This window comes from Strigops habroptila, chromosome 7 (genome assembly GCF_004027225.2).
Source record: "Strigops habroptila isolate Jane chromosome 7, bStrHab1.2.pri, whole genome shotgun sequence".
Lineage (NCBI taxonomy): Eukaryota > Metazoa > Chordata > Aves > Psittaciformes > Psittacidae > Strigops > Strigops habroptila.
The window spans coordinates 23,642,661-23,659,529 of NC_044283.2; positions in this window are offsets into that span (position 1 = coordinate 23,642,661).

Below are 16,869 nucleotides of genomic sequence, written 5' to 3' on the forward strand. Positions count from 1 at the left end.
CACTGCAGCATTCACACTGGGCACACAAGTGTTCAGAAACTAATTATGACTCTGCACCTAGCTGTCTCTTAGCATGTGGGGACATTGCTCACACTCACCCTGTTACCTCTTCCAATCCACAAGGCCTCAAATTCATGCTTTATTCCTTAGTTTTTCACAGAGTTTTTACACTCTGGTAGACTAATTCCCATGCTTAGACCATGGCCCACGTTGTATTTCAGCATCTGCAACTGGACTTTCCTACTGACATGGCATGAAACCAGGTCGTAGAATCATGTAACAGTTTGGGTTGGAAGGGACCTTAAAGATCATCTAGTTTCACCCCCCTGCCATGGGCAGGGACACCTCACACTAGACCAGGTTGCTCAAAGCCCTGTCCAACCTGGCCTTGAGCACGTCCAGGAACGGAGCATCCACAGCTTCTCTGGGCAACCTGTTCCAGTGCCTCATGACCTTCATAACCTAAATCTCCCCTCTTTCAGTCATATTCTTGTATCAAGGTAGAGGCAGCTGTAGCTTCCCTGTAGTTCCAAATATATTACTCGAAATTATTGTAATCTAAATAATTTATTTTCTTGCTTTTAGTCATTTTAAGTACCTAAGCAAAAATCACCATTCATTTAAGAAGCATTATTGCAATAATTATAAAGGCAGATAGATACATTCTTGAATGACTTTTTTCATCTAGTGCCAATGATGTGTGCAGACATATTCTTACCAGCCACTGACTAGAGTTATCCACAGCTAGATTCAGTAGACAAGACTGCACCTTCTTGTTTGGGACAATCAGCCCATTTGAAGCCTTTCACCTACCCCCCTCCTGGCTTCTTTTCTGGTGAAGAAAATATGCAGAAAATTATGTCCTCAAAAATAGTACATCAGTACAATATGTGCACTTGAGAAGATAAAGCGCTCTGGAAATAACCAAAGTTTTAACCCTTTTCCTCTGTGCTTGACTGTCAGTTCTATTCATGGTGGACTGTGGCCGCTATTTTTTATGCAATTATTTTCTTCCAAAGATACATGTATGAAAATATCAGGATGATTTAGCATCTGAGATAAACATGCTGATAAGCAAAAAATAAAAAAGCTCTCCTTTATCCTTTTGGGCACAAGGGTAAAAGGCCTTTCCAGAGAAGAAGCGTTTTCTGAGCATAGTGACAGAGCACTATTGATTGTTTAGATACTTGTTTACATTTCCATTTTTAGCATCTATTAGTGCCATGATCTTACAGTTCCTTTCACAGTTCAAAGTTGGGTCCTGATAGAAGCAAATTCTGAAACACTTTAGCTGAATTTGTCTGCTATTTGCGTTTCAGCAGTGTCCAAATTGAAAAGGCAGCACAGCAGTCATGAAAGTAGATGATGTAAGCCATCAGAAACAGTGACAGATAATCAAAATAAAGTATTAAAGCCCAAGTAAAAAACCCCAACAAACAAACAAAAAAATCCCCAAACAAACAAAAAACCTAACAACTAAAGCTACAGAATAGAGTACATAAGCAGAATAATAGGAATTGCTGATTTCTTTTTTCCCAAGTTTAACTTGTGTATCTAATGCTCAGTGTGAAGGAATTTAGGAATTTAATATGTTTGTAGTTGGAAATGCCTTTTCTCAGTCAAGTAGATAACCAAGAGCTTCTCAGATATGAAGAACTGGGAGGAGACTTGAGTATTTATTAACAAAGAAAACTAAATGTCCTTTTCAACAGAAGAGGAAGTCAAGCAGGAGGATGGGGTTCTTTGCACTTACAAGAACAAATCTTTCTTCCTCTTGGGTGTCCTACAGAAGGTATTGCTGCTCACCTGAGATGGCTCTGCTCAGTCTCTTAAATTTTGATTTATTCTTTTTTAATTTTTGAGGATGTGGATCTGTGTCAACTGCACTGTGTCCTAAAGGAGATGGACTCAGGGCAAGGGGGAATCCTTTTCTCTTTGGTTAAGTGTAGCACTGTAGTGCCCAACTCACAGGTAACTGCAAAACTCAGCAGGATTTCTGAACCAAATTGACTCTGTGAAACAAGCTCCCCAGAGGTACCTTTTATCTCAGACCTTCCCTCTGACTTCAGAAAGGTTGTACTTAAAAAACAACGGGGGGGGGGGGGGGGGGGAAGAAAAGCCAAAAAAAAAAAAACACACACAAAGAAACACAATTAGAGAACTAACCTGGGTTTACAACACAGCCCACAAGCAGTGAATTGGCACAGCTTCTGAGACAGTATCTTCCTGTCCATCTTCATCCACTGGAACACTCCTGGGCACAGGGGAATTCTTAAATCAGCTTTGCCAGTAGAAGATCTGTGAAACCGCCTGCCAGCTTTTAGAGAGAATAATAAACCTCACTCAGAACACTGTAAAGGTTCCTTTAGGATAAGCACTACTCAGCAGCAACTGAAACATCAGTGTGTTATTTAACATTATTCTCATCCTTAGCACTGTACCAGCTAAGAAGAAAATTAACTATCCCAGCTGAAACCAGGACACTTGTGTATTTGTTTGTGGCAAATTATATATTATAAAATAATACATGGACCCAGACAGTATAACCTGCCATGATGTACTGGTTTTGGCTGTGTGGTGCTTAGCTGCCTACTGAAGTTAAACCGTCACACTTGGAAATGATACCTCTAACTCAAAGCAGCTATATTCACCAAACCTTTAGTCAAGAAAATGTTGTAAGGAACACCCCCAGCAAACTATTTAAAAGCTAAACTCGTAGTTATTACTTTCCACTTTGCCCAGTATGCAGCTGTTTCTGGTGATGAAAGTAGATGTTTTTCTGAAAGGTAAGAAAAGTAAATCTCTCTAGCCTAACAGAGCTGTAAAGAAAACACAGTTTGGCACTAAAATTCTAAACTTTATACCTGAAAAATTGTTCATTTTTACAATATTTCATCCTGTCAGGTTGAGAAAATATCAGTAAAGAAGCTATAAGGATAGTGTTTTCTAGCAGCAGTCACTCTCTTGCTCCATGTCTTTCTCTTCCTGTCTCTTTCATGATACTGTCTCTTTAATGCAGTAATCAGCTAGGTTGCAGGACTTACTTTGTAAGCAGGAATTCAGTTTTACTTGTATCTGTGTAAGGTCAGGGCTGTGGCTGCCACCTTTCAAGGGAACAGTTTAACCACTAGATTTTTGGTTTGGTCAGGACTGTCTCCCCTCTGTGATGGGTCCCACTGTTAAGGAAAAAATCTGTTTCTTTGGACCAGGGAGAGTAAAGACACCTGGACTTGATTCTGGAGCTAAGTAATTATGCTGCCTGCCTGAGAAGAGAGTAGTCTTATAGCTGCTGTCCCAAGGACAGAGCAAATGCTTTACGAACATTGGCATGTGGATTGAAAAAATAATTGAAAACAATTATTGGAGCTTAGCACATCCCTCAAGGATGCTAGCTCTTAACATTATAGCAATTGTGGTAGGGGGAAGTGATGCAATTAGCTTTAATTCTTAGTACTGTTATGGTTGCCATTACGTTTCCTGAGGTGCCAGATCCTGTTGATACTCGATAGGTGTTCCCCAAGAGTGCCTGGTAGAAAGAGCTCTCCTCAGGGGACTGAAGGAGAGGAATGTTGATATTCTGGTATTAGCCAGGTCCTAAGCATCAAAGCACATGTCCTATGGTATGGCTCTTAGGAAGCTCCTAGGTGCCTCCTAAGTTAATCAACAACTTTGGGCTTCAGTGGAATATAAGGAGTTGCATGTTATTAGTTCAGCTTCTTGGAATATGAGGAAAAGAGACAACCATGAGCAAGTACCAGAGCACCTTCTGAGCCTGACAAGAGGACTTGAAGAGAAACAACGAAGTCTATTCTACGCTGAAAGGAGTCATGTTCAAAACTAGTCGTTTTGAATGTTGTGGAGAACTGTGTTATAACATACAGTGTATAGGCTGGCTTACTTGGTGTGTGGTAGAGGCAGAAACTGAAGTAGCACAAAGTACACCAAGTCCATGCGGCTGGCAGCTTTTCCCTGGGTTTTATGCTGTCACAGTTGTTAAGGAATTATCACGCAATAGTTGGTAAGTAAAAATCAGCATGTAAATACTGTATTAAAGTTATTGTAATGCTTATTTTCAGTAAATTGAAAGTGAAGCAAAGGTCTACTGTAATGAAACCCAAATCCACTGGTTCCCATTCCCCATTCATGCATTATTATGAATTAATCTGATGGACTTTGAATTTGTCACAAGTGGGAAAGTACTCATTGGGGAATCACTGATAGTGCTGGTGGGTGGAAAACTAAGAAAGCCCAGTAGTATTGCGTGAAGCCACTAAGCATGAAAGAATTGGCTTCATTAATGGCATTATTACAAATAGCACATTCACAACTCTTTGTGGCTAAAGTTGTGTATGTATATACAAAAGGAAATTTAGAAGTATAAATATTAAATTTTTTATTAATCTCGAATAATTTTGGCAGTATTCATAAATGAAAGTAGCAAAGTAACCGAGGAAGGTCACTTCTGTGTTTCAGCAATCAGGAAAGCAGAAAGGATGCACGGAGACAGGTGCATGGAAACCTGGAGCTGCCTGTTAGTTCTGTAGGGACTTTGGCTGGCTATGTAAAAGGGGCAGAAAGTACTTCTGAGTGGGGTCCTCCCCATCTTCTGCCTAGGGCAGACGTGCAGTGTGTGTTGCGTTGCAGATGTTTTCTAATTCCCAGACCTAATAAGAAGATCAGAACAAATTAAAAAGCCTGGATATTCTAATTAACCAAATCCTCTTGATTTGCTTTATCCATCCAGTTTAAAGATACTCGTTAATCCTCATCTTCTCTATCCCTGTTATTTCCTATAAGGAAAACAAAATAATTGAAAGATGGATTGCTTTCAAGCTAAACAATTTACAATGTTCTAAACTTCAGATAAGATTTGAAGTAAATCTTCCTAGCTTCTGAGATTTGATCATCAATAATGAATTACCTGTCCTGTAATATGATAGTTCTACATTTATTCGAAAAGGAGAGTAACAAAGTATTTTGTAAAGTATAAGTATTTATCAAGTTTCCACAGAATAATTCAGGAGTGTCTTTGCCCAAATGCCCAAATTGCTCTTCTGTAGAAATGGACTGCTTGGCTCTCCCCATTTTCCTGCTTTTTTATAGACCAAACCCTTCCTCTGTCTCCAGAGCCATATGAGAGATTAGCAGTTAAATCCTACAAAAAGTGATTAGTAATGGCAAATAGGCTACCATGGACTCTTCAAAAAGTAGCTTTCTACTGCATTTGCTCCCTTAAGATTTCATGAAAGTTTGGTTGTTGTTTTCTTGCATAAAGAGCATATGTGAACCCAATTGCCTTTTGGTTGTTTTTTTCCATACTGGTCTGACCTAAGAGTGAAAAAGGTAGCCAAATAGCAATAATTTGTACAGATTATGTCACATGCAGCTTTACTGTAGAACACACACAAAAAATAATAACCTGCTGAAGATTGTATTCATAATAAAAAACAGGCTCTGAGGATATAGTGACAGTAAACTAGTAAGGAGATACAGCATAAAAGTATCTGTTTGGCCTTCACACCTCAAGATTTATGGTCCTGGCCTGTCGGCAATGTTTACATTTAGCTGTATGCTGCCTAGCCACTTTTGGGGATTTCTCAATCCTCAGATCAGAAGTTGCTTTCTCAGTTCCTAGTCATGCATAAGTAATATTTTCCAGAGAATTTAGAATTTAATTCTAAGAATTATGAACTTAATTTCCTGGAAGAAAAAAGGACCTCCAAGACATATCTAGCAAAGCACTTGAGTGCTTCAGTTGTTAGTTTAGATGTTCAGTTACTCATAAAAAGTGCTGCTTTAATTTGAGCATGCTGGCTGTGCAAGGTGGAATAGTACATTCCTTCAAAATAATACTGAGACTGGAACTATTAAAGAAAAATATAGGTCACACTACTGTGGTAAGAGTTCCTCAAACATTTTCATACCATGGAAATCTGGAAAGTGATCTGTTAGCCTGATATGGTTAGACTTCTCATGTTGGTTGACCAGACTACTAACTACCACATTTAATCTCCTTAAGCATGAATATATGATGTGCGTAAAAGCCAAGAGCCAAGTAAGTAATCACTGAATCACAATTTAAAGTCTTAGTATGTAGAGGACAGCCTTATTTCCTCCAAGATTTCAGAAGCACACTCTGGTTTATGCAAATGTGACTCGCCAAGTTTGTGTGCAAGGAGTTCGATTTAAAACTTAGTCAAGAACAGATCTCTTGAGATAAACTTCCGATCTTGTTAGACCTGTTTATTCCCACTGCTTTTTATACTAAACTCTTTAGATAAGAATCCACAAACAGACTGAAAAGCTATAGGGGGAGGAAAAAGATTTTATTTGAATTCCAGTCCGTTGTATTCACAACAGTATTTCTGTTTACTTGCATAATGCCTCATAGGTCACCAATCATTTTAGAGCCAGAGAACACTTAAAAGCAATTATACACAAATAAAGTTAGAAAAATATAAAAGCTGGAATACAGTAAGATATACGGTGGATGTGGTTGTACGGTGTAACATGCTGGGTATTGTTTTGGGGTTTTTTTTCTAGCAGAAAATGTTTGGGTTTCCTGAAGCAATATGAGTATTGGGAATTTCTTCAGCTCCTTTTTTTGCCTTTGCTAAGCCCAGCTGTGCCTCCAGACAAGGAGGCATTTGCAGTAACTCTTTTTTCTCTGGAAAATGCAGAATAGTTTGTCGACAAGGATGGAAATGAGACGGGCTAGTGAAATCCTGTCTGATTACTGATGCACAAAGTTTCCATTGTATTGACGAGGCCTTGTTGGATCAGCTAGCTGGGAATGTGGAACTGAAGCACAGTTGATTCAGTTTTGAGGACTGAAAGGGAATCAAGGCGTAGATGGGGGTAGGAGAGGCAGGTGGCTGAGAGTCTGGGAAAACGTCTCAATTGGAAGGAGCAGCTTCCTAGAGCTAGTTAGGAAGTAATGTCCCCTGACTGTTAGGACTTAACCAGGTTTTGACAGATTTTGCTCTTTCACATCAGGACAAAGCTGAGATCTGAACCATGATTAAGACAAATTTTTTTTGGTTTAACAGCTCATGTACAAACAGCATTTGTGACAGCTTTAAAAGGGTGAAATATGTAATTCTGAGAAGTCCAATTTCCCCCTCTCTCCCAAAAAAAAAGTATTTTGTATAGACTAATCTATTTGGTTTGCTTTAAAATAATTAGAATTTTCACTGGGGATAGAAAAAGCTATAATCAGAAAACAGCTAGTGACAAAGGCCAGCAGGAGTGCTGAGAGTCATTCGGGAAAAAGAGAAGGCCCAGGAAGCAAAATGGACTCTGGCACTGTGTTTTTGAAAAGGATCTTGTGGCATTAGGGAAGGTCCTGGAAGCCTTTCACTGAATGCCACAAACCTGGACCTGCCCTGGTTAAGTTAAGACCATTGTAGAGCTCACCTATCTTTAGTGTCATACTTTCAAAACCTGTACTGGTTAACTTCCATACAAGTTCATTTTAAACAATAATTATGTTACCAGAAGGCATCGTGTTGTGTTTTATTTCTTTAAAGAAACAAGTAGGTTGTGTTCTCAAACCATAGATAAAGGAGCTGCTCATCTCCCAGGTTTTATGCAGAGCACATGGTCTTGTAATTGTCCTGCTTACTCTGCTGTATCGCCCACTCTTGCCACAGGATTTGAAGATTTTAATAGGTGTGTGATAATTAAATTAACACAAAAATCATCTTGTAGCTGAATAGGATTTTGGTTAGGACATGCCCATACAAAGCAAGTCCTAGCAAGTTAGGGTTTTTGGCTACAGTGGTGGTGGGGCAGGGCAGGAGTGAATAGTAAATTCATTAAAACATATGATTTCAGATATTCCCAAACAATTTCTTAAATAGTCAAACTTGTTGCAGTATGATGACAGAGAAAACTTACTACAAAAGGTGGGATCAAATTCACGTGTTTGCAGAGGGAGAAGACACTTTTTAATAAAAAAGTCCAGTGTGTTAGCCTTCCCTTCAGACGTGGGCAAGTTGTTTGATTTCCTTCTGGAACTGAAATGACTGAAATGCATAGTTCCAGCTTTGCTAAACAGAGCCTTAATCAAAGGGTTGTGGAAGCTGAGGCTGACTGCTCTTTTTCTCAGCTGTGGATGTTGTTCTGGTTCATACAACCAGCCAGATCTTCAGAGCAGCAGAAACTAGTCAACAGTATCTTGTGTCCTAATCACCAGGATATAGAGTAATTGTCTTTTTTTTTTTTTCTTGCTACCTCAATGATTATTTGGAGGTTTTTTTTAAACAGGGTCTAAGTTTCAAAACATTGCATAATTTGATGATTTAACACAGTGCCAGAACAAAAATCTACAAGCAAAACTGCTTCATAACCAGCCTAGACTTGCAAAGCATTATCTCAGAATAGTGCAAATAATATTAATACTTTAAGATAAGAACAGACGTATGAAAGATATTTTTTGTATGAATTACTATGTACACCAAACACTAATCTGCAATAATCATATCTTCAATTATCGTTATTGCAGGAACAATACCTAACCCAGTCTTCCTCAGGAGAGTCATTGCCTAGAGTTATATTAATGACTACATAGATACATATGTCTCTAGAATATACTGTATCTATAATATCTGTGTGATATATGTACATATGTCTATCATATGTATAATGTATAACATATTATAGGGAAATATTATCTACCACTGAGAATTATGTTAGGTAAAAATCTAGACTCTTAGATCACAGGCAACATACAAGTAATATATGGTAGTAGGGCTTTTCTCCTAAGAATTCATTTGACCTTTATTCAGCCTCCTAAAATAAATACCTAAATTATTCCGTAATATCCCTCAAGAGTGTTAAGTCAACAAAAGGCCTTGTATCTCCAAATATTTGCTTCTGGTGATAGCACACTACAAATCCTAGCCATAATCAGGATTTCCACTTGATGTTTATAAAATGTAATTTTGTCTTAGCTATTGAAGTCCCAAGGTAAAGGTAAGAATGTCTTGCTGAATATTTTCAAATTCCTTCAGTTCAAAATATTTTGACTGAAAAAAACAAAGGCATTTTTTTCCCCAATGGTGTTTGTCCACACACCATACTAGCAACAAAGTGCAAGCCAAATCAAAACAGTGCTGCTGTGTAAGGTCAGATCCTTCACTTCATTCTCCGTTGCAAGGAACTCTGACAAGAGGATTTTTTTCCTCTTTAAAATATGAAATACCCGTTTTTGAAGCAAAAAAATCAAACTCAAATAGTGGTGTAAATTCTGTTGAGAGGAGATATCATCAGATAGTAACAGTCTCTAAACTTGGTGTTAATGGTGCTTTCCTCTCAGCTCTTCCTCCTGCCTTTCTGCCAGACTGGTTCTCAGGGGTTGCAGGAAGGCTTGGATGCAGAAGGAGGACCAGCCCCTTGGGTAGCTCAAGAGTAACTGGAGCATCAGTTAGAGTCTAAGAGATGCTAGTGAAATTGGTGTTTGTTATAGGCTCATATCTGTGGTTTAAAGCAACACAGCTTTTTGCTCTGCCTTTCGTGCAATTCGTAGTTGAAAAGCAGCAGAAGTCTAGAAGAGTAAATAATACCTTGAACTACATTTTGCTGTTAGGAGACAATTTCTGCAGATAAATTTTGCTGATTCTTGTGGGGCCACAGGTAGTATCAGAGCTGGAAAAAAATAAAGATGTGATCAGAGTAACAGGAAGGGGAGCAAGAGCTGATTAATCAGCACACTGTCAGCGGTCATCATTGCTAAACCTGATGTGGAAACAACATTATGGTATTTGCATGAACCCGTGAGTATGGATGAGAGCAAAACTTGGGAGTGATTAGCTGAAATCAGGGGGTTTCTGATTTCAGGACATTCTGATTCAGCAAAGGAGGGGAGATGACTGCATGTTTGGTCTCTTCATAAAGTCACTAACCAGTTTAGGTTTGTGACTTTTGAAAGAGCCTGACAAAGCTTTGACTCTTGCAGAGGACGTCTGACTGTGATGCACTAGTCACAAAGTCCAGAGCTGCTTCCTAAGGAAGGCAGCACATAAATGAGGCTGGGTATCAAGATCAGTTCAGCTGAGCAAGTTGCTCTGCACCTTAAAATAGAAACACAAATTTATTTTTGTAGCTGAAAAGGTTACCAGCTCCAATGTATCCACGTCAAGAGCTTGTGGTTTAATCAGATGAGAAAACATTGGCATGTGATCCTTGCCTGTCACACAGACAGCTGCTTACTAGCCATTTCAAGCAGTGGGTAGTAGTGTTTTCAAGTTAACTTAGGGTTGTGAATAGGAGAGGGATTACTTCGGCTCCCCTGTGCGTTCTTGAGTTTCCCTCACCTGATGTACAGATAAGTAAAGCTTTTATTGCTGATTGTTTCTGTGTTCAAAGGGCTGTAATATTTCCAGTGGATGATTATCAGAAAAGCCATCTATTGTAAATAATTCTGTGGAGAACTGCCCTATTGACACATGGGATTTTGTCTCATTCAGTCCTTCTCTCTTTCTTCCAACCTTTTTTTTGATTTTCTGAGTTTTGTAGGTTTATATTTGTCTGGTCAAATGGCTATACCTGTAAGTATTCCAGATAATGATGGAGGTGGTTTGCTTGTTTGCCTGTTTGTGCTATGGTCAATGCATCTTCCTATCTTTGACAATTAACACTTCTCCAGGTGTGTTAACAGTGATTTTGATGTTGTATTTGGTGCCTCAGTGCTGCCTGACTTACTGGGAACCTCTGAGCTGTCACAGCAACCCAGAAGGATCCTAAATAGCTCATAAGCCTTACAGTAAATATGAAATGGAAATCATGGCTCATTGTTTCTCTTCTGAGCCTATGTCAGCTAAAAATAAGTCACTTCATTTGAATGTGGCTGGTAAACTTAGTTTCCTGGAAGTGTAGGCTACATAAGGCAAAATTTAATCTCAAGTCGCTTCTGAGCAAGGCAGGAAAGAAGGCATGTTATGTCTGAAAGCCTCGCTTTTATCCACTGCCTCCCTGCAAACTCAGTGAATTTTCATTGTTATTCTCACTGCACTTCAAATACACGTGCTTTGCTATCTTTAGTATCAGCATCAGCTTCACAACAGCATAAGCTTCTAAGCCACAATAATCAGAGGTTCTGCATTAAATTAGCTTGTCTAGAGCTCCGATTAAAAGGCAACAAAATTAAGGTATTTCAGGTATCTTCATTCTGTGTGATGGCTGTCAGCAAATGTAAGATTGAATTTTGTCTTTGGTGTAAGTTGTTGCCTTACCTTAGATGGTTTTTGCTTTTGAGAATGGAAAGAGACAAGTTTTGTCAGTGGCACAGAAAGTAAATCTGAGTAACTGCATGAGTTTTAAATTGTTTTAATTGTCAGTGGTTGCTAGCCTATTCTCATGAAAGGCTTAGTAATTTAAGGAGCTCTTTTAAGTCACTCCATGACAAAGTAGCACTTCCATGACAAAGTGCTCAGAAGCAGGTGAACAGTTTTTCTGAAAGGGCTGAAAAGCTTTTCTGAAAGCTTTTAAAAAACTTTTAGTAACTTGTGCAAATTTTTCTTAAAGATTAATTCCCACAGAAAAATGCTTCTTGCCCTGTTTATATTTCTTCAGTCCTGTTACTGATATTAAGATTGGCTATGGAAGGCTTTTGTAATAGCTAAGTTGATACAAGTTTTATGAAAAAAATGTTAACCTGCAATATTATCCTACTCAGAATTCCTGGAAGTCAAAACACTCATTACACCCTGGAGTGCTGTAGATTGAACTTGTACGTAGTGGTGACTTTTTATAATCTATCTAGATTATTACAAAATGTTATCTCTGCTGCAAACTTAATATGCTGCATTATGCTTCTTGTCTGTCCTGTCCTACAGTACCTTACGAAAAACCACTACACCTTTGTACTCAACAGTGGGTTATGTATGTGGTTATTTTTTACCTTTTCAGGACTGTGTTGTCCTCTCTATAACCTGATGGTGTGTTATCTTTATTGTTAGTAACAAGGTAGTGTCTTCATATTACCACTGTACCAGCATGTCTTTCTTAGGAAAGGGGAGAGGCAGAGTGCAGTTGCTTTTTAAAATAAAATAACGTGAAAAAAAGAAAGAAGTAAGAAAGTAGTAATATTCATGATGACAACATGGTTTTGCTAAAACTGCACCCTGAAGAATGCACAGCTGTAAACCACTGCTGCTGGCTGCGTAGAAAAGAGAAAGGTGTCAGTGAGAAGCACCCTGAGACACAATAAACAGGAATATGTGCATCAGGTCTGCTAATATTTAGACTCCTGGATGAAAATGAGCATTATGAAGGAGAGCTTTACTTTGGAAGTAGGATGTGCTTTAAAGTGCTGTATTTTACACAGTAAGTATTTCTCTAATGTATTGACTTTAAGAGATAACAGGCAGCAAAATGAATCTGAGGATACAGATCTCTAAGGAAGGAAGAAGTGTTTGGCAAGAAAAGCAATGGGTTAGTCATGCTATAGTTAGAACAGCTGCTGCTATCCAGCATGTAATTATGTTACTTTTTTGAAGGGGGAAACTTTGCTTCTATGTGCATAAACAACTTTTTCCCTGAAATACATTTCTGTCTACAAAACAATTCACAGCTGAGGCCCGTAGGTGTTTAGCTAGACTAGACAGACTATAGGACAAGGCTACTCCGGCTGACTATCTGCACAGCCTCAAAAAATCCGCACCCTTGCACGCATGCTTAGAATCGATGCCTATGTATTCAATAGCCCTCTGTGAATTTCTGTTCCATGAGCTTCTAATTGCCCTGTGAACCATGCAGATTTCCAGCATCCTTAGCAGGGAATTCCACAAATTTACATCTCACATGAAGAACCTTCACTGTCTACTTTTATTTAACAAGTCCTAGCTCTTGCACTGGAAAAGAGCATGGCAGAGGAGGACAGGGACTCTGAGCACAAGAACTCAGGGTGGGAGGTGGCAGCACCAGGAACAGGGACAGGAAGAAGCTTCTCTCTCACTTACAAGGTCTCCTCTCCCGTTTGCCAAGTGGTGAAGTCCATCTAAAAGTTGGGGGGTTTTAGTAAAAACCCTTCTTCCTCAGGACTTCTTCTGGTGCTTTCTCAGCCCATCAGAGCACTAGATCAGCTCATGGGATGGGTGGAAGCTTCCAGCTCTGCACCTGGGGGCCATATGTCCTGCTGGCTTCCTGGGCGGCTTGCAGAGAGGGTGTGGCACCAGACAGAGGTGGGTGATGGAGGTGGGGAGACCCATGAGCACCCCCTTACCCAGACAGAGAGCACTCATCTTCTAGAAGTACAGAAAGAAGAGTATTTTATTTCCTTGTGGTTTTTATTTCCCACTTTTGCCACAAATATTTATCCATTTTCCTGGTGAGATACAAAAACTGACTCTTTATTTTTTATTTTTTTATTTTTTTTAATACTTAAATCAGGGGGAAAAAACCTCCAACTCATAAAACTGCAATATTTAACAAGCAAGCTGAGAAAATACTTTGAAGATGGACACATCTCTTGTTTAAAAGCCTGCAAACCTAGTTTTAAAAGATACTGAAATACCCAAACCTTTAGTGTTAGATTGCTATGTATAAAACTTCTAACGCTGTTTATATTTCCTTTAGCGTACACTAACAGGAGTAGAAGTTCCTCACACAATGTAGGGACAGGGAGAAAACAAGAGGAAATATTTTTAAAAAGAAAACACCTGAAATCTATGTGCCACGCATTTTGGGATACACTAAGAAGACTGCAGCTACTGCATAATTCAAAAGTTGTGGCATGGGGATCTGAGTGACACGTGTCTGTGTGTGTATTTATCTGCTTTGATTTTAGAGCATGAGCTGAATGCTGTTTAATCATTTCAACTAAGAACTTAGAATAGTGCATTCAGTAAGTTATCTTGCTGGCAGTTTATCTGGTATGTGACTGAGCTCACATACTGGTGCTTCATGAAAAGAAAGGTGTGAACAGATGTCTATGCCTGCATGGTGTGCTTGTTCACACTGATGGTGAGTCAGTATGTATTGACTATATATGGGATTTATTCTTCCGGTTTACTTCATTCTTAATTATGTTTCAATTTATAAGACAGATTATTGCTTTAAAGCAATAAATACAAAAGCATTATCTCATCATATTGACACTGAACTGCTTGAGAACTCTTTAATGGTGTTTTTATCAGGAAGACTTTGTTCCAGCAGATATTTACGTCAATAGGGGAAATTGTACAGTTTCCTCTACAATAAGATTGTATTGCAATACAATACTGTACAGCAGTATGTACAATAAACTAACAGTAGAGTTCTGTAATAAAGAACAGGTTTCAGAATGTAGTGTTAAAACTAACTTTATCATTTGATATGGTCCTTTCATCAGCTGGCATCTACAGAAACTTTGTTCTCTCTGTCATCAGTGCACAATACCTATAGTTCATTCACCAGAGGGTTTGAATAGCAGTTGTAACCTGCCTACATGTCACTAGATTTGGGCTCTTCCATGTCAACAGCGTGAACATGCTGTAGAGCCACCAAGCCATCCTTGCCCCTTTGCTGACTACCAAAGTGGCAAGAAATGCCTCTCAACTAGAACTGTTTTGGGTTCTCTGGGGCTTGTTTGTAGACAAATGGAAGCTTCAGATTTGTGCCCATAAGTGTAAACTATATATAACTTAACTTGCTTTTAAGAATCACTTAATACTGTGATTCTGTCTCTTCCCTACTAACAGCCTTTTCACTTTAACAAAACTTCTCCCTTTTTTCAGAGTGATACATCTGCTAAATGGAAAGTTAATGCTGCTTCAGATCCAGACAGATATTCTAAGCATAAATCTGATTTTAACACAACTAGGAATGGAAAGATAGTCCTTCAGAAGTGATAATAATTCTCCCTTAGCAGAGCTTGTACAGAAGGGTTTCTGCAGTGCTGGTTTTGTACCATGTCATATTTTTCTAAGAAGTTTCAAATAAAATTCAAGCTTCCCAAGAATTTCACTCAGGCCTCTTCCTTTCCTGTTACCCATCTTTATCTGCAAGTACATTTTCTGTCTACAGAGTGTTTCCCTTCCTCAAGAATAAAGCTTTTGTAAACTTCTTTTTTTTACTAGTTTTCTTTTAAGGTTTGGTTACCATATGATTCAAAGCACTACACTATGAACTATTAATTCTTATTATAGATCTAATTATATTGTGGTCATACATCCCTGGACAAGGCAGAAGTGTCTCTTACTGGTATCAGATACTCGTGCTGGAGAGGGAAATATTATGAATCAGTTACAGCATATTTATGAAGAGTTAATTACTGTTTGTGATGTTATGAAGCTGCTGTTGTTATATAAGAAACTACAGTTTAAATCAAACATGTTCAAACCTTTCCAGTGTATTTCCATTCTAGGACATGGGCTAGAATTGCAAGAGATTACACTGCTACTTCTTTTGATCATGTTATCATGGCAATCTTGCTATGAAAAACAAGCATCCTTTGACAAGCCTATCGCCTGCAAGATATGAACAAGCAGGAAGTAGCTTTGAGTCTGAGTGTCTGGCAAGTAAACCAAGAATAAAAATGAGCATAATTATGCTAATCAGAAAGCCAATCTCCAAACAATTTCTAAAGCAATGCAGGCATCAAGCCAAATACCTAGTGAGATATTTGCATTTACTGAGCAAGCACATGACACCAGAAAATTCTATTAATACAGGAATGGTTACAGACGCAAATTGTTCTTAGAGATGGTGACATTAATTCCTTTCAACAATTAGGTCACGGAAAGAAGAAAGCAAAACAATACCCTTGGGCCCATAGTGACGTTTCAGAGTCTTTATTAAAATGTATTACTATGATAATTTACTGAGGGTTTCTACAGATTAACAGTAGAATGTCAGACAGTACGCTTTAGTTGAATACAACTTCAACTTAAAGTTTTATGCAAAATGAGATATGGGAAATATGGTAGTTTTCTAAATGCATAGAGCTCCTGTTCTCACTATTTTTTTTCATTTCTTGATAATGGAACATCATGGAAACAGTGTGAGGGAACAGTGCAGATATTTTTTACTCCCTGGCAATTGTTTTCTATTGCTCAATTCTAAAGACAAGCAGAGGAAACTCCTGCCCTCAAATTACAGGAAGACTAGCACTAAGTTATCAAACAATTACTATCTGAAGAAACATGGGGATTTTTTACAAGGCAGGACAATGGGAATACAGTTCTGTCTCAACTATTTACAGCATTGGATTCTCTCTGTAATTATTTCTCCTATGACCGAGAGAGGGCATCCTTTTCCTATTAAATCGTGACACGAATACAGAAATAATGAAGCTTGTGAAGAACCTAGTACAGATTTTTTACTATTCTTACGTTCTAACTAAAACTTTTTGAAGTTTTAAAATCTAACTATTTAAAAAGCAGACTGTAGTTGTTTGAGGCCATTTTAAGACCTGCTATACAAACTTCTCAGTATAGCCTTTCGTTTAGTGCTTATATGATTTCAGTAGGGTATGCTTTATCTCCTCTACCAAGAGTAAATAATCTGCATTAGTAAGAGTCTACTTCTTTTAAATCAGATCCTGAATTGTGGATTTTTTTATTCATTTAGGAAAAGCAAGGTAGGGCATTTAATGTTACCAGTGTTACCTTTACCACCTTCTTAGAACAGCTTTGTAGCACAAATATGAAGCTACTAACTTTCCATATTTTAGATACTATTTTCTCCATCAGTGGGACATCAGATAGATCTTTTGCTTGTAAACTCAGTTTTACTGGCTGTAAAATAAATATTTAACTTGGTGGTGTGAAGTGTGGAGTGTAGCTGTATATTAGAAAAGCATACTGTGCTGGTGTTTTTTAAAGCAACCGCCTTTTCGCTTGGATACTGCCATCATGCCTCTCAGTCATGCATTTACAAGCCTGAGCA